Source organism: Muntiacus reevesi, chromosome 7 (assembly GCF_963930625.1).
Source record: "Muntiacus reevesi chromosome 7, mMunRee1.1, whole genome shotgun sequence".
Taxonomy (NCBI): domain Eukaryota; kingdom Metazoa; phylum Chordata; class Mammalia; order Artiodactyla; family Cervidae; genus Muntiacus; species Muntiacus reevesi.
In genome coordinates this window covers 3,271,495-3,285,707 of record NC_089255.1, presented here as the reverse complement: position 1 = coordinate 3,285,707, position 14,213 = coordinate 3,271,495, and positions in this window count along the sequence as shown.

Below are 14,213 nucleotides of genomic sequence, written 5' to 3'. Positions count from 1 at the left end.
CTACACCCACCCATTCAGAGTGGACTCTGTCCTGGGGAGTGTGTTTCACCTTCCTAGAAGTTTGGAAGTGAATTTCTTGTTTAATCTTTGTGCCAAGGGCACTCTGAACTGATCTTTTTCCAAGTCTTGATAACTCAATAAAGATTTCATGTCACTTAAATGTATTTTTTAACTAATAGCATAATGCTTGAAAAAATAGTATTAGTTCTCTGTGATGATTTTACAAAGAGTATAGAAGCCTGCAATGAAGGAGACAAGGAAATTTTTTCCTCATGTCCTGAAAAGCCAATGAACATTTATAATATGAATTGGGATATAGCCACCCCTAAGAGCACATGAGACAGATGTACCTCCTCCAGGGGATCTTCCCAACCCAAGGATCAAACACACGTCTCCCACACTGCAGGCAGATTCTTTACTATCTGAGCCACGAGGGAAGCCCAAGAGTACTGGAGAGGGTAGACTATCCTTTCTCCAAGGCATCTTTCTGACCCAGGGATCAAACTGGGGTCCTCTGAATTGCAGGCAGATTCTTTACCAGCTGAGCTACTGGGGAAGCCCAAAACAGATGTAGCCTGGAATTAAATTAGCACATTCTGGAGTTTCCACAGTAAAGGTCAAAACCAGTAGCTAACAAGTTTCCTAAACAAATAAATTCTGTTTCCTGTAAAAAAAAGCTTTCTTCTTCTTATTATATCAATAATCTCTTTTATGATACTGGCATTGCTTATTTTTATTCTGTTTAATTCTCAAAATGGCCCTGGGAATTAGGTTAACCTGTATTTTACAAGAGCAGAAACTGATACTTGGGGGGTTAAATTACACATTTAATATTACACAACTAATAAATGGCCAGGTGGAATTTTGAGTCTTACTCTCCTGGCAGTCTAATACCTTTTCCATACTTGTACTGTCCTCCACTGGAAACAGGGCTTTTACACTAAGCTGTTTGTTTGCAAACTGGGGCCATTATTTCCGGCACTAGGTCCCCAGGGGGGAAATGCAGTGCACTTCCTCTAGCCATCAGCATTCTGCGAACAGCTCTGGCTGCAGCGACTCCTTGGTCAAGAGAGGAACTGTGAGGCTGACCTTCCTCCTAGGAGTCTGAGTAGTGTGCTTTACTTCACTTGGATAAGAGTGTTGGCAACTGAGTAGGAACTTGATCTCTAAAACAGGAAGACAAGAGTTTTCTGAAAAGCTGATTAATTCAGCCTCAACACAGTGACAAGATTAATTACTTTAAAGCTTGTGGTGTTCAATTATGAGGTTTTTCCACAAAGAAAAACCACTATGCTCTACTTTTAAAACAATTTGTATTTTTAGCTTAGAGACAGCCCCAAATCAAGACATTTCCAGAGAGTTCCAAGTAATAGAAGCATACCACCACTACTTAAATATAGCTTTGGTTTTTCTAACCAGCTTCGTTAAAACCTTAAGACTCTATAAGTTCCCTATATGTGCAAAAAAGATGGCAGAAACATAATACAATAATTCTGGTGCCCAGCCTTCCCGTATGAGCTAACAAACAGCATTTTGCAACCAACAATGACTCTCAGACTAAGGGTTTTCTCCAACAGTAGGAGTATAAGATCGCAGGCAGGAGGAGAAGGGGGATACAGATGATGAGATGATAGGATGGCATTGCCGACTCAATGGATGTGAGTTTGAGCAAACTCTGGGAGATAGTGAAGGACAGGGAGACTGGCATGCTACAGTCCATGGGGTCACAGAATCGGACACCAATTAGCAACTGAACAACAAATGCTCAGACTGCAGAAGCAGTTGAGATTCCCAGGTGGTGTTAGCAGTAATAAAGAGGCCACCTGCCAATGCAGGAGATGTAACAGAGGCGAGTTTGATCCCTGGTTGGGAAGATCCCCTGGAGGAGGGCATGGCAACCCACTCCAGCATTTTTGCCTGGAGAACCCCACGGACAGAGGAGCCTGGTGGGCTACAGTCCATGGGGCTGCGAAAAGTCGGATGTGACAGAAGTGACTCAGCACAGCACACAGCCCACACAGAAGTAACTAACTACAAGTATGAGAGGAGAGGACAGGGAGCCTCCCTCACCCGACGGTGACCTGAATTGGTGGGTGAACAGCCCAGCTGCTTCGTCTCCAGGGCAGAGGTGTGCTCTGCCTCTCACGGATGCTTAGATATGTGAGCATCCAGGCTAGGAATCTGCTGCACCCAGGTTAACAAGTGTGGCAGACATCTTCTAGAAACCGTTGCTGGGAAGCAAAGCCTCACTTTAGAGATCACTGAACAAGCACTCACAGGCAGAGCAAGCTGGCAACAGACTCAGAGAATCTGCTGAAGTCTAGCCCAGGAAAGGACAAGAGAACAGCAAGGACACACAGAAAACACGAGCAGCTCCAGGAGGAAGAAGCAGATCAGTGCAGATCGGGCCGGAGGATCGCAGCCCTGGGAACTGAGTCCTGAATCTGAGTTCTCCCTTCTCTTCTCTCGGTCTGCTTTGTCTCTTTTTCTGTCAACATCAAAATATTTTATTGCGGTAGATTTGTAGCAATAATATCTGTTAGGCCTAGTTCCTCCGTAGAGTTTTCTTCTTTTTAATAACTTAGCCAGATGCACATGAATTTTAGAGCAAGTTTATCAAATTCCTCAATCAGTTCAGTTCAGTTCAGTTGCTCAGTCATGTCTGACTCTTTGCAACCCCATGGACTGCAGCATGTCAGGCCTCCCTGTCCATCACCAACTCCCGAAGATAACTCAAACTCAAGTCCAGTGAGTCAGTGATGCCATCCAATGATCTCATCCTCTGTTGTCCCCTTCTTCTCCCACCTTCAATCTTTCCCAGCATCAGGGTCTTTGCAAAAGAGTCAGTTATTCACATCAGGTGGCCAAAGTATTGGAGCTTCAGCTTCAGCACTGGTCTTCCAATGAATATTCAGGGCTGATATCCTTTAGGATGGATCTCCTTGCAGTCCAAGGGACTCTCAAGAGTCTTCTCCAACACCACAGGTCAATCAATTCTTTGGTTCTCAACTTTCTTTATAGTCCAACTCTCACATCCATACATGACTACTGGAAAAGCCATAGCTTTGACTAGACAGAACTTTGTTGGCAAAGCAATGTCTCTGCATTTTAATATGCTGTCTAGGTTAGTCATAACTTTTCTTTCAAGGAGCAAGCATCTTTTAATTTCATGGCTGCAGTCACAATCTGCAGTGATTTTGGAGCCCCAAAAATAAAGTGTACTGTTTCCATGCTTTCCACATCCATTTGCCATGAAGGGATGGGACCAGATGCCATGAATGTTGAGTCTTAAGCCAACTTTTTCACTCTGCTCTTTCACTTTCATCAAGAGGCTCTTTAGTTCTTCTTTGCTTTCTGCCATAAGGGTGGAGTCATCTGTATCTGTGAGGTTACTGATGTTTCTCCCAGCAATCTTGATTCCAGCTTGTGCTTCATCCAGCCCAGCATTTCACATGATGTACTCTACATATAAGTTAAATAAACAGGGTGACAATATACAGCCTTGACATACTCCTTTCTCAATTTGGAACAAGTCTGTTGTTCCATGTCCAGTTCTAACTGTTGCTTCCTGACCTGCATACATATTTCTCAGGAGGCAGGTCAGGTGGTCTACTATACCCATCTCTTGAAGAATTTTCCAGTTTGTTGTGATCCACACAGTCAAAGGCTTTGGCATAGTCAATAAAGCAGAAAGAGATGTTTTTCTGGAAATCTCTTGCTTTATCGATGATCCAATGGGTGTTGGCATTTTGATATCTGGTTCCCCTGCCTTTTCTAAATCCAGCTTGAACACCTGGAAGGTCACAGTTCACATACTGTTGAAGCCTGGGTTGGAGATTTTTGAGCATTACATTTTTAGCATGTGAGATGAGTGCAATTGTGCAGTAGTTTGAGCATTTTTTGGCATTGCCTTTCTTTGGGGTTGGAATGAAAACTGACCTTTTCCGGTCCTGTGGCCACTGCTGAGTTTTCCAAATTTACTGGCATATTGAGTGCAGCACTTTCAAGGCATAATCTTTAAAGATTTGAAATAGCTCAAGTGGAATTCCATCACCTCCACTAGCTTTGTTCATAGTGATGCTTCCTAAGACCAACTTGACTTCACATTCCAGGATGTTTGGCTATAGGTGAGCAATCATACCATTGTGATTTTCTGAGTTGTGAAGGTCCTTTCTGTATAGTTCTTTTGTGTATTCTTGCCACCTCTTCTTAATATCTTCTGCTTCTGTTAGGTCCATACAATTTCTGTCCTTTATTGTGCCCATCTTTGCATGAAATGTTCCCTTGGTATCTCTAATTTTCTTGAAAAGATCTCTAGTCTTTCTCATTCTATTGTTTTCCTCTTTTTCTTTGCATTGATCACTGAGGAAGGCTTTCTTATCTCTGCTTGCTATTCTTTGGAACTCTGCATTCAAGTGGGAATATTTTTCATTTTCTCCTTTGTCTTTTGCTTCTCTTCTTTTCACAGCTATTTGCAAGGCCTCCTCAGACAGCCTCCTCAGGCTATTTGCAAGGCCTCCTCAGACCTTTTTGTCTTTGTGCTTTTCTTTTCCATGGGGATGGTCTTGATCCCTGTCCCCTGTATAATGTCACAAATCTCCATCCATAGTTCTTCAGGCATTCTGTCTATCAGATCTAATCCCTTGAATCTATTTGTCACTTCCACTGCTTAATTGTAAGGGATTTGATTTAGGTCATATCTAAATGACCTCTTCAGTTTCCTCTTCACTTTCACCCTTCACCTTCACCTTGTCCTGTTCTCTTCATTCGCATTTATGTTGCTCTTTATTTAGTTCTTCAAAAATGTCAAGGTTTCTGTAGCTTGAGAGCCTTACATAAAATTTTCCTTCCACCTCAAATGCTCTCAGCAGGCACCACTACCATAACTTGTATATAAAGTATCTCTTCTTCAGACTTGTGGTTGCCAAGGGGCAGAAGGTTGGGAGAGGGAAGAAGTAGGAGGCTGGGGTGAGCATGTGTATGCTTTTATATAGAGAATGGATAAACAACAAGGTCCTACTGTATAGTAGAGGATCTGTACATACAGGACTTCTATATTCAATGTCCTATCAAAAAACACAGTGGGAAAAGAGCTTTCAAAAGGAATGTATATGTGTGTATAACTGAATCACTTTTCTGCAGCAGAAATTAACACAACATTATAAATCAACTATGCTTCAATTACAAAATAAAATAAATTATCTGTTCTTCAGTGAAAGCTTCCAAACCCACTCACACAAGCCATACGAGGTTGGGTTTCCCTATTATATGCTCTGGCTAATGGAATTCATAAATCTGTCAGGATCTGCTGTGTTTTATTGTATTAATGTAATAGAAGGTTATCTTCCTGCTGAAGACCCAAAAATAACCTGAAATCTGTTACCCTCATAAATGAATATGCTTTAAAACAATACAAATCATGTCAAAGTACAAGGAGAGGTCTGGAGGACAGAGAATAAATTCTTCTGCTTCAGCAGTTTGTTTGGAGACTAAAATTTCCTCATAGGTTTGATAGTCAAGGGGTTCAGCCTTCTTTTGAATACTAAACTGTGATTCAGTAGCAGTGCTCCCAACCTGCATGAAGAATGGGGCAAATCAATATTTGCATTATTGTCTGGGGTGTGGGGGAGGAGTGGGAGGTGAATGCCCAGATGAGGTAGAGATCTTTCCACTTGAATATTCCAGATCCTGAGTTATTCCTGATTCTGCCATAGGTCAGCATCTTAGAGCACCTGCCTCTCCACAGAGCCCAGACTAACTCCAGTCCTCCGGTGATGTTACATTCTCTCTGCTGTGAATGGGGTGCAACTAGATTTTGGTAGAAAATCGCATTGCTAGAGCTTTTATCATCCACTGACATCTCTTTCTAGGGAGGTGAGAGACTGAGAGAAGTCTCAAGACTTAGGAGAGGGACACATTCCTTAGACTTTACTAGCTGTTACCACTAGAAATTAGTCCCCAAGTTATCCTATCCCTCAAAAGCTGGTTTTCACGGTAATGATTTTACATGTTTAGTTCCTGAAAATAGCTTCCCATTCTTAAAGAATTTTGTCCTCTCAGATAGGCAATTCCTTTTGTGCCTTACTTTATAGTGAGTTGGATAATTAATAGCAATATGAAACTATAAAGCCCTTTTTCATGATTTCATGTACCTTTTTATAAGTTTTTATCATCTATAATTACTAGTCATACTGTTTTTTTTACAAGTAGAAACAATTTGATTAAACCACAGACTTTGTGTGTCTATGATTGGGTCTGGAATATAAGAAATCATTAAATGCTCACCTTTTGGAATGAAATTAGAGGCAGCTTGACATTGTAAAGCAGTACATACCAGAGAATGTGAGGAGTGTGGGCCGAGGCTGACCCCTTAAGATATTGGCATCTGGTACTTGTTAAGCAATCTTGTCCTAGCCTATGGGACAGGACCTAGGATTTGTTTTAAGACCAAAAGTATAGATTCTCAGAGGGGCCAAGCTTACATTAGCAAATGCCAGGACGCCTTTCTTCATGATCCAGGAATGGAAGCCTCCAGTTGCTGGTGGGTTTTATTTTTTCAGAGGCAACTCTTCAGCTCTGGGGTTGAGAGCAGCAAAATGAGGGAGGAAAGAAGTAACACGTATTTGCTGCCAGCAGTCTTTGCTAGCCTGCCTATCGGTAGGCTGAATGACATCAAGTCCACAGAAGGTTCAATTTAGTGTGTGTAATTTGTTAGGTTGTGTAATATCTAAAGTCAATAACTTCACAGCTCAACTGAATATATCCCCACAGGAATGTCAGCTCCATGAGAAGAGATACAGTACCCATTCAACACAGTATTCCCAAGGCCTAGAACAGTGTTGAACATGTTATAGGCACTCAATAAATCTTTACTGGATAAGTGTTATTTGATTTAACTCAGTTTATACATTATGATAATTATTAAGTTAACTATTCACTAATAAAGGCTGCAGTTACTTATGTAGAATATAACTGACAGTCATAGAGGTGTGCTGTTTTGATCTCCCTGAGAAAAAGAACTTCCTTCTTATCTTTAAAGCCTGTAATGCCTAGAATCTTCAGGATCTGCCTTCAGTTTTCTACCAAGGCCATCTTCTTCCCAAGCAGCCTCCACACCATGGAAGCAGATCTGGCTATTTCCAAGACTACTCTATGAAGCAGTCTTTGGGCTAGAGCTTCCTGGTGAAAAGATAGAGAGTTTATTAGATCTAAATGTGATACAGAAGCACTTGAAGAAAGAAAAAAAATGAACTTCAATTAACCATATACAAACCTTATATAATATAAAAATTGAGTCAATATGAACCAAAGACATAAGTAAACAACCCTAAAGCCATTAAAATTATTTTAAAATACAGGAGAAAATCTTTGTGACCTTTGGTTAGACAAAGATCTCTTTTAAAACATTGATAAGATGAATTTCATCAAAATTAGTAACTTCTATTTTTTGAAAGACGCTGTAAAGAGAAGAATGAAACAATTCACAGGCCTGAGAAAATAATCTGCAACTCACATACCTGACAAAGGCATTGCAAACAAAATCTATAAAGAACTCTAAAACTCAATAGTAGGAAAGAAGCAAATCCAACAAAAAACAGGCAAGAAATCTGAACATAGATTTCATCAAAGAAACATATATCAAGGAAAAGTATAAAAAGATTTTCAACATTATTACTATGAAGGAGATGCAAACAGAAACCACAGTGGGATACAAATACAAATCTATTAGACTCTATTACAGTGCCTAAAATTTTAAAAGACTAACCATGTTAAGTGCTAGGATGTGGAGGAGCTGAGTTCTTCAATACTTTTGATGGGAAGGCAAAATGGCAAAACTTTGGAATATTGTTTGGCAGTTTCTTAAAATATTAAACATAAACCTACCATGACCCAGCCACTCTCCTCCTAGTTATTTACTTACGAGAAGTGAAAGTATATGTTCACAAAAATTTTATACACGAGTTAGTATTAGCCTTGTTTATAATATCCCAAACTGAAAACCACCTAAGTATATATTAACCAGTGAATGGATAAACAAATTACGATAGATTCACCTTTACAGTGCAAAGCTACTCAGCAATAAATATAAGTCAGCAATATTCCACGGTGTAAGAAAGCAGATCAATGACTGACTGAGGTTGGAGTTAGGTATTGACAGGAAGAAGCAGAAGAAAGAGGAATTTTTTAAGGAACAAGAGGAAATCTGGATGTGATGGAGATATTTAATATCTTAATTGAGATCATAGTTTCAAAGGTGTGCACAATATGTCAAACTTCAACAAACTGAACAACTTAAATACATGAAGTTTTAAATTCTGTGTCAATTATACCTCAAATCTGTTTTATTAGGCAGTATATCAGTGATTTTTGATTATCCACTCTCATCACAGATATGCATAGTGCTTTTACAAACATCACCTAATACCACATTTATCACTTCCTAACTAAAAACTGATTTACTGATAAATAGATGAGATTAGATTTGTAATAGATTCAGAAACTCATGAAAGTAAAGGCAAAATAATATTGGCTTAAAAATATGATTTTATGTTCTCTTTTAAAGTGCCCACAAGTGGGCAGTCCAGGGAATAATAGCAGTTTTTTAGAGTTGTCAGGAACCCAGGATTCTATAACTTTGACTGCATCATAAGTTAAGGTAGCTCTTTAAGAACAGCTTTATTAAAGTCATTTCAGTGGCAGGAATCACGACCCTTATGATTACACAGTGGAACTGACAAACAGATTCAAGGAACTAGGATCTGATAGAGTGCCTGAAGAACTGTGGATGGAAGTTTGTAACACTATATAGGAGGTGATCAAACCATCCCCAAGAAAAAGAAATGCAAAATAGCAAAATGGTTGTCTGAGAAGGTCTTACAAATAGCTTAGAGAAGAAGAGAAGTGAAAGGCAAAGGAAAAAAGGAAAGACATACCCATCTGAATGCAGAGTTCCAGAGAACAGCAAGGAGAGACAAGAAAACCTTCCTATGTGATCAATGCAAAGAAATAAACAATAGAATGGGAAAGACTAGAGATCTCCTCCAGAAAATTAGAGATACGAAGGGAACATTTCATGCAAAGATGGGCACAATAAAAGACCAAAATGGTATGGATCTAACAGAAGCAAATGATATTAAGAAGAGGTGGCAAGAATACACAGAAAGTGTTAGTTGCTCAGTCGTGTCTGACTCTGTGACCCCCATGGACTGTAGCTTGCCAGGCTCCTCTATCCATGGAATTCTTCAGGCAAGAATACACAGAAGAGAATACAAAAAAGATCTTAATGACTGAGATAACCACAGTGGTATAATCACTCACCTAGAGCCAGACATCCCAGAGTGTGAAGTGGGCCTTAAGAAGCATCACGACGAACAAAGCTAGTGGAGGTGATGGAATTCCAGCTGATTTATTTCAAATCCTAAAAGATGATGCTGTTAAAGTGCTGCACTCCTTATGACAGCAAAATTTGGAAAACTCAGCAGTGGTCACAGGACTGTAAAAGATCAGTTTTCATTCCAGTCCCAAAGAAGGGCAATGCCAAAGAATGTTCAAACTACTGCACAATTGCAGTCATCTGCAGGTGGTAACTGCAGCCATGAAATTAAAAGATGCTTGCTCCTTGGAAAAAACTATGACAAATCTAGACAACATATTAAAAAGCAGATACATTACTTTGCTGACAAAGATCCATATAGTCAAAGCTATGGTTTTTCCAGGAGTCATGTAAGGATGTGAGAGTTGGACCATAAAGAAGGCTGAGTGCTAAAGAATTGATGCTTTTGAACTATGGTGTTGGAGAAGACTCTTGAAAGTCCCTTGGACTGCAAGGAGATCAAACCTGTCACTTCTAAAGAGAAATAAACTCTGAATTGCCAGGACTGATACTGAAGCTCCAATACTTCGGCCACCTGATGTGAAGAGGCAACTCATTAGAAAAGATCCTGATGCTGGGAAAGATTCAAGACAGAAGAAGGGAATGACAGAGGATGAGATGGTTGGATGGCATCACAGATCCAATGGATATGAGTTTGAGCAAGCTCTGGGAGATGGTGATGGACAGGAAAGCCTAGCATGCTGCAGTTCATGGTGTCTCAACGTGTCAGAAATGACTGAGTGACTGAACAAAAAGTAACAGGAAAAACACAGGGACAAAGATGAGCATGCTTTTCCCTTTAAGGACATTTCCCACAAATAAAACGGGACACTTTTACCTACATTTGATAGACCCAAAGTAAGTCACAAGGCCACATCTACCTGCAAGGGAGGCTGGGAAATGTAGACTTTACTCTAGATGTCATTAGGGCCAGCTAAAATTTTATGTGTCATTAGTGAGAAAGAGAGGGAGGATAGATATTAAAAGGCAACTAGTAGGCCCAGATTTCCACAGGAGGTAAATAACTGAAAAAATAATCTGTGTAATTTTTCAGTCATGAGCAAATGACCATTTTCAATTCTGACAATAAAGATAATTTCCACATGTGGATCTCACACATTCACTGTTCATTTTTACTATTCATAAGCAACAATGAAAGAGAGGAAATTAGCTGGAGTGGGGAGAGGGAGGGAGGAAGAGTTTTGAATGTTTTCCAATAGTAATGTTAGTCCACTATTGTCACATATAAATGTCTCTCAACATCTATAACTGGTATAAAATGGAAATGAACAAACCACTAGCTTTGTAACAGACTGCTATGTGATGATTAATTAATTTGGTGGTTTTAGTTAGAGAAAATGATGCATATGTCACACACTTCCCTTGTTGCATCAATCAAGGACAACTCGGATAGGATCAAGCCATATTAAATAGAGGTATATATCAACTGTATATTTTTCTGCAATAGAGTTTCTATACAGTTCAATGGGATCATTTTGCCATCCATCTTTTCCTCCACCCATGCCGGGGCAGAGATTAATTACTGCTAAGTACCTACAAAGACCTGTAATTTTCAGATTTGGTAGGGTATGTTTGCCTGTTCTCTGTCCACACATTTCCAATCTTGTTGCCTTCTTATGGGACACAGGGTCAATAAAAAGACACTAAATTATTACAGTTATACTGAAAAAAGTGCGTGAACAATGGACTGAAGTAAAAGTTGGGAGGCAGAGGTAGACTAGAATTATACTTCCTATTCTTCTAATCTTGGCCCCTTTGGGAGAAAAGCAGTAGCTTCTAGTGACCAGAGATTTAAGATTTTTGAAAATTCTGTATTTCTACATTGTCTACATTCTAAATTCTCTGGTTGAAAAAAAATGGAGGAGAAGTAAGCAGAAAAAGAGGGCACTGTACACTCAACTACTGCAACAGTCTCCTAAATTTCCGCTTCTATCCATCTTTTATAATACCATCAGTTCTCACTTATTCATTTGTTCATTAATTAAAAATTGAGTTTCTATAAGGTACCAACCAGGGTCTCTCAAAAGTTGAGAGAGAAATAAGTTAGTTTCATATTGTTAAAATTTGGGGATGTTAAAAATGAATAGTGAGGTTTCTCAAATGATAGAATAAGGGGTGCAGTGAGCCTACTCACACATAGACAATTAACTATTGAAAAAATACATATGTTAAAAATCTTTTAGAGGTTTTGAAAACTGTCCTATGGAGATACAACAAATAAAAAAATATATTCATTCAAAAAATCTACTCAGAACTCTGTTTCAGTAAGAACTGTGGCGTTTGAGCCAAGGCCACTCCATTCCCACCCATCCCCAATCAGTTTCGTGTCATGAGAGTTCTGCCCCAGATGTGTGCAGCCAAGATGGGGGATGGGTTGGGGGCTCCTCCTTCCTCCAGCTCATAGTAGTCTGTGGCTATGCTTTTATCCTAGAAGGAATAGTCGTCTGGTGTTTTCCTTCACTCCCAATCCCTTGATGCAGAAGTTCTATTCTAGGCCAAGAAAATGAGGTATCTCCTCATCCATCCAGCCCCATCTCTGGGGTAGATATCATACCCCAGGCACAGCAGAAATAGAATGCTGCATCCTGATCATCACTTCCCACTTCAGCTTATTTGTAAGAGGCTCTATGGGTGTGTGTTGGGATGAAAAGGATCCACAAACACTTTATTAGCAAAAGGAATAAAATATGCAACATGGGAAAAAGAAGAGCTCTTCCTTTCCCTTTAAGGGAAGCATTAGACCTCTAAAGACAAAGGAGGATTACCAGAGGATGCAGAGTAGACACCAGAGTCTCAGATAGGTTGGAATTCAACAAAAGTGATCCATGTCCAGGCAGTATTGACCTGCCAGATGTTTAACTCCTCCTGCTCATCTAGAGCTGCCTGGAATTGGGAAGGTATCACGTCACAGAATATGCAGTGAAGCTCTACACTGGAAAACTGAAAACTTTGGTCTTCTGAGACCCACAGATAGTAACAAAAATCACATCTGCTGGTCTCTGGGTCCTACTGAAAGGTTGTTACTGAACCACAAAAGATGCCAGGATTCTTGGCTTCCGGAAGAGAATTCAATCCGGGCCCGGGGACAAGGCTTGATCCCTCAGAGCTTTTGTGTCATAAAGTTTTATTAAATTGTAAAAGGGATAGAGAATGCTTCTGACGTAGACATCAGAAGGGGACAGAAAGAGTGCCCTCTCACTAGTACTAGCAATGGAGCTATATACTTTTTAATTACTTATTACAGTGAATCAAAAGAACGTCTGGAGGTTGTAACGACCTTGCTAGACTTACTCCCATAATTCACACCTTAGGATAACAGGATTCGCCCAAAAATTTTTCCCAGAGACTGTCCTCAGGCAGGATACATTATTGCTATATAATCCTAAGGAATGTAGAGGGACAAAAACAGTTTGTCCTTTCTTCCTCCTTGAGAATTCCAGACCTCTCTCTCCTTGGGGACCCCTGGATTTCTTATCAACCTGCCTAGGAATGTTGCCAAGGAAAAGGGGCATCGTTTTCATTCCACAACTACTTCCTGCTGTTTAGGGGCATGGTCCCTAAATTGTTGAGGTAACATATTCTCCTAAGCGCCATATTGAGGATCTCTGATCCAGGGGCCCCAGGTAATAGTTGGAGGAGGCTGTGCCACTCTTAAGAGCTTGGACAATCATTTGCAACTTAAAAGCTTTCAGGCGGTTAGAGACAAACCCTGTTTTACAGTTACAAATGTAAGGCAGAACAGTCATTAAACCAAGACATTGTATAATCAAAATTAAAAGTCACGTTATGTCCATAGTTAAAGTATAAAGTGTGGCACCCGTCCATCTTAGGGTTGTTAGATGTTACCACAGAGTTGAAGAGAGTCCTTTTCTTGAAGTGGAGAAACCCATCAGGGTTAGTCTTCCACTTGATGAGGAGGGAGTGCTCCACAGACCCAGCAATTAGACTGATTGTGGAATGTGGCATAGGAATGAGCCCAGGACAGGAAGGCATTGTCTTGAGGGTCAAATGGCAGACTCAGAATTTTTGGAGTCAGCAGAAGTAGGCTTACATAGATTATCAGGCGTATCTGAAAAGTACAAAGTCAGCGCATAGAAAGTAAAAACATAAAATGACATCGCTTAGTTCTGGTCAGGGTGCCATGTCTTAACTCGAGTGTGATATACCCATGAATCAATTCCTGGCACTGTGACAGCTGTGGGAGAAGAAAGAATAACCTGGTAAGGGCCTTGAAGGAGTCTTTTGGGCCTAGAAAAGAGAACTACAGTCTCAAAGGCCCCTTGCTGAATCATCTAACTTCGGAGAAAACAAAGCATAACTTTAGTTCCACCCTGATGCTCCAGGCCAGTTGCATCTATCTGGGACTTATCACCCCCTGTCCAGAAACCTTCCACCCCCTACACCTGCTCAGAAGACTTATCACCCCCTGCCCAACCACAAGTGTCATCTCAACAAAAGAATACTCAAAATATCCCGCCTGATTGACGTTTCCCTTATCGCTTCCACAAACCTCCCTATAAGTATGAAGCCTCCCTGATCCCTTTCGGCGCTCAGCCTGGTCATTTGGCCGACTGTCGCCCCTCCTTGCCTGAATAAAGGTAACCTACTTCTGTTGAGGTCGTCTTTCCTTTTCTGCCTCGCCGGAACTATGCCTTACATTTTTGGTGCCGAAACCCGGGAGGGGGCGAGGCACTCGTCTCTCTCTCTCTCCCTCTCCCTCCCTCTCACTGTTTTCCCATTTTCCCCGGAGTCTGGGAGCGCAAACATCCTCCGAGCTCACTTCTCTGCCAGGGCTCTTAAGTTCCCCTCGGGGACGCCT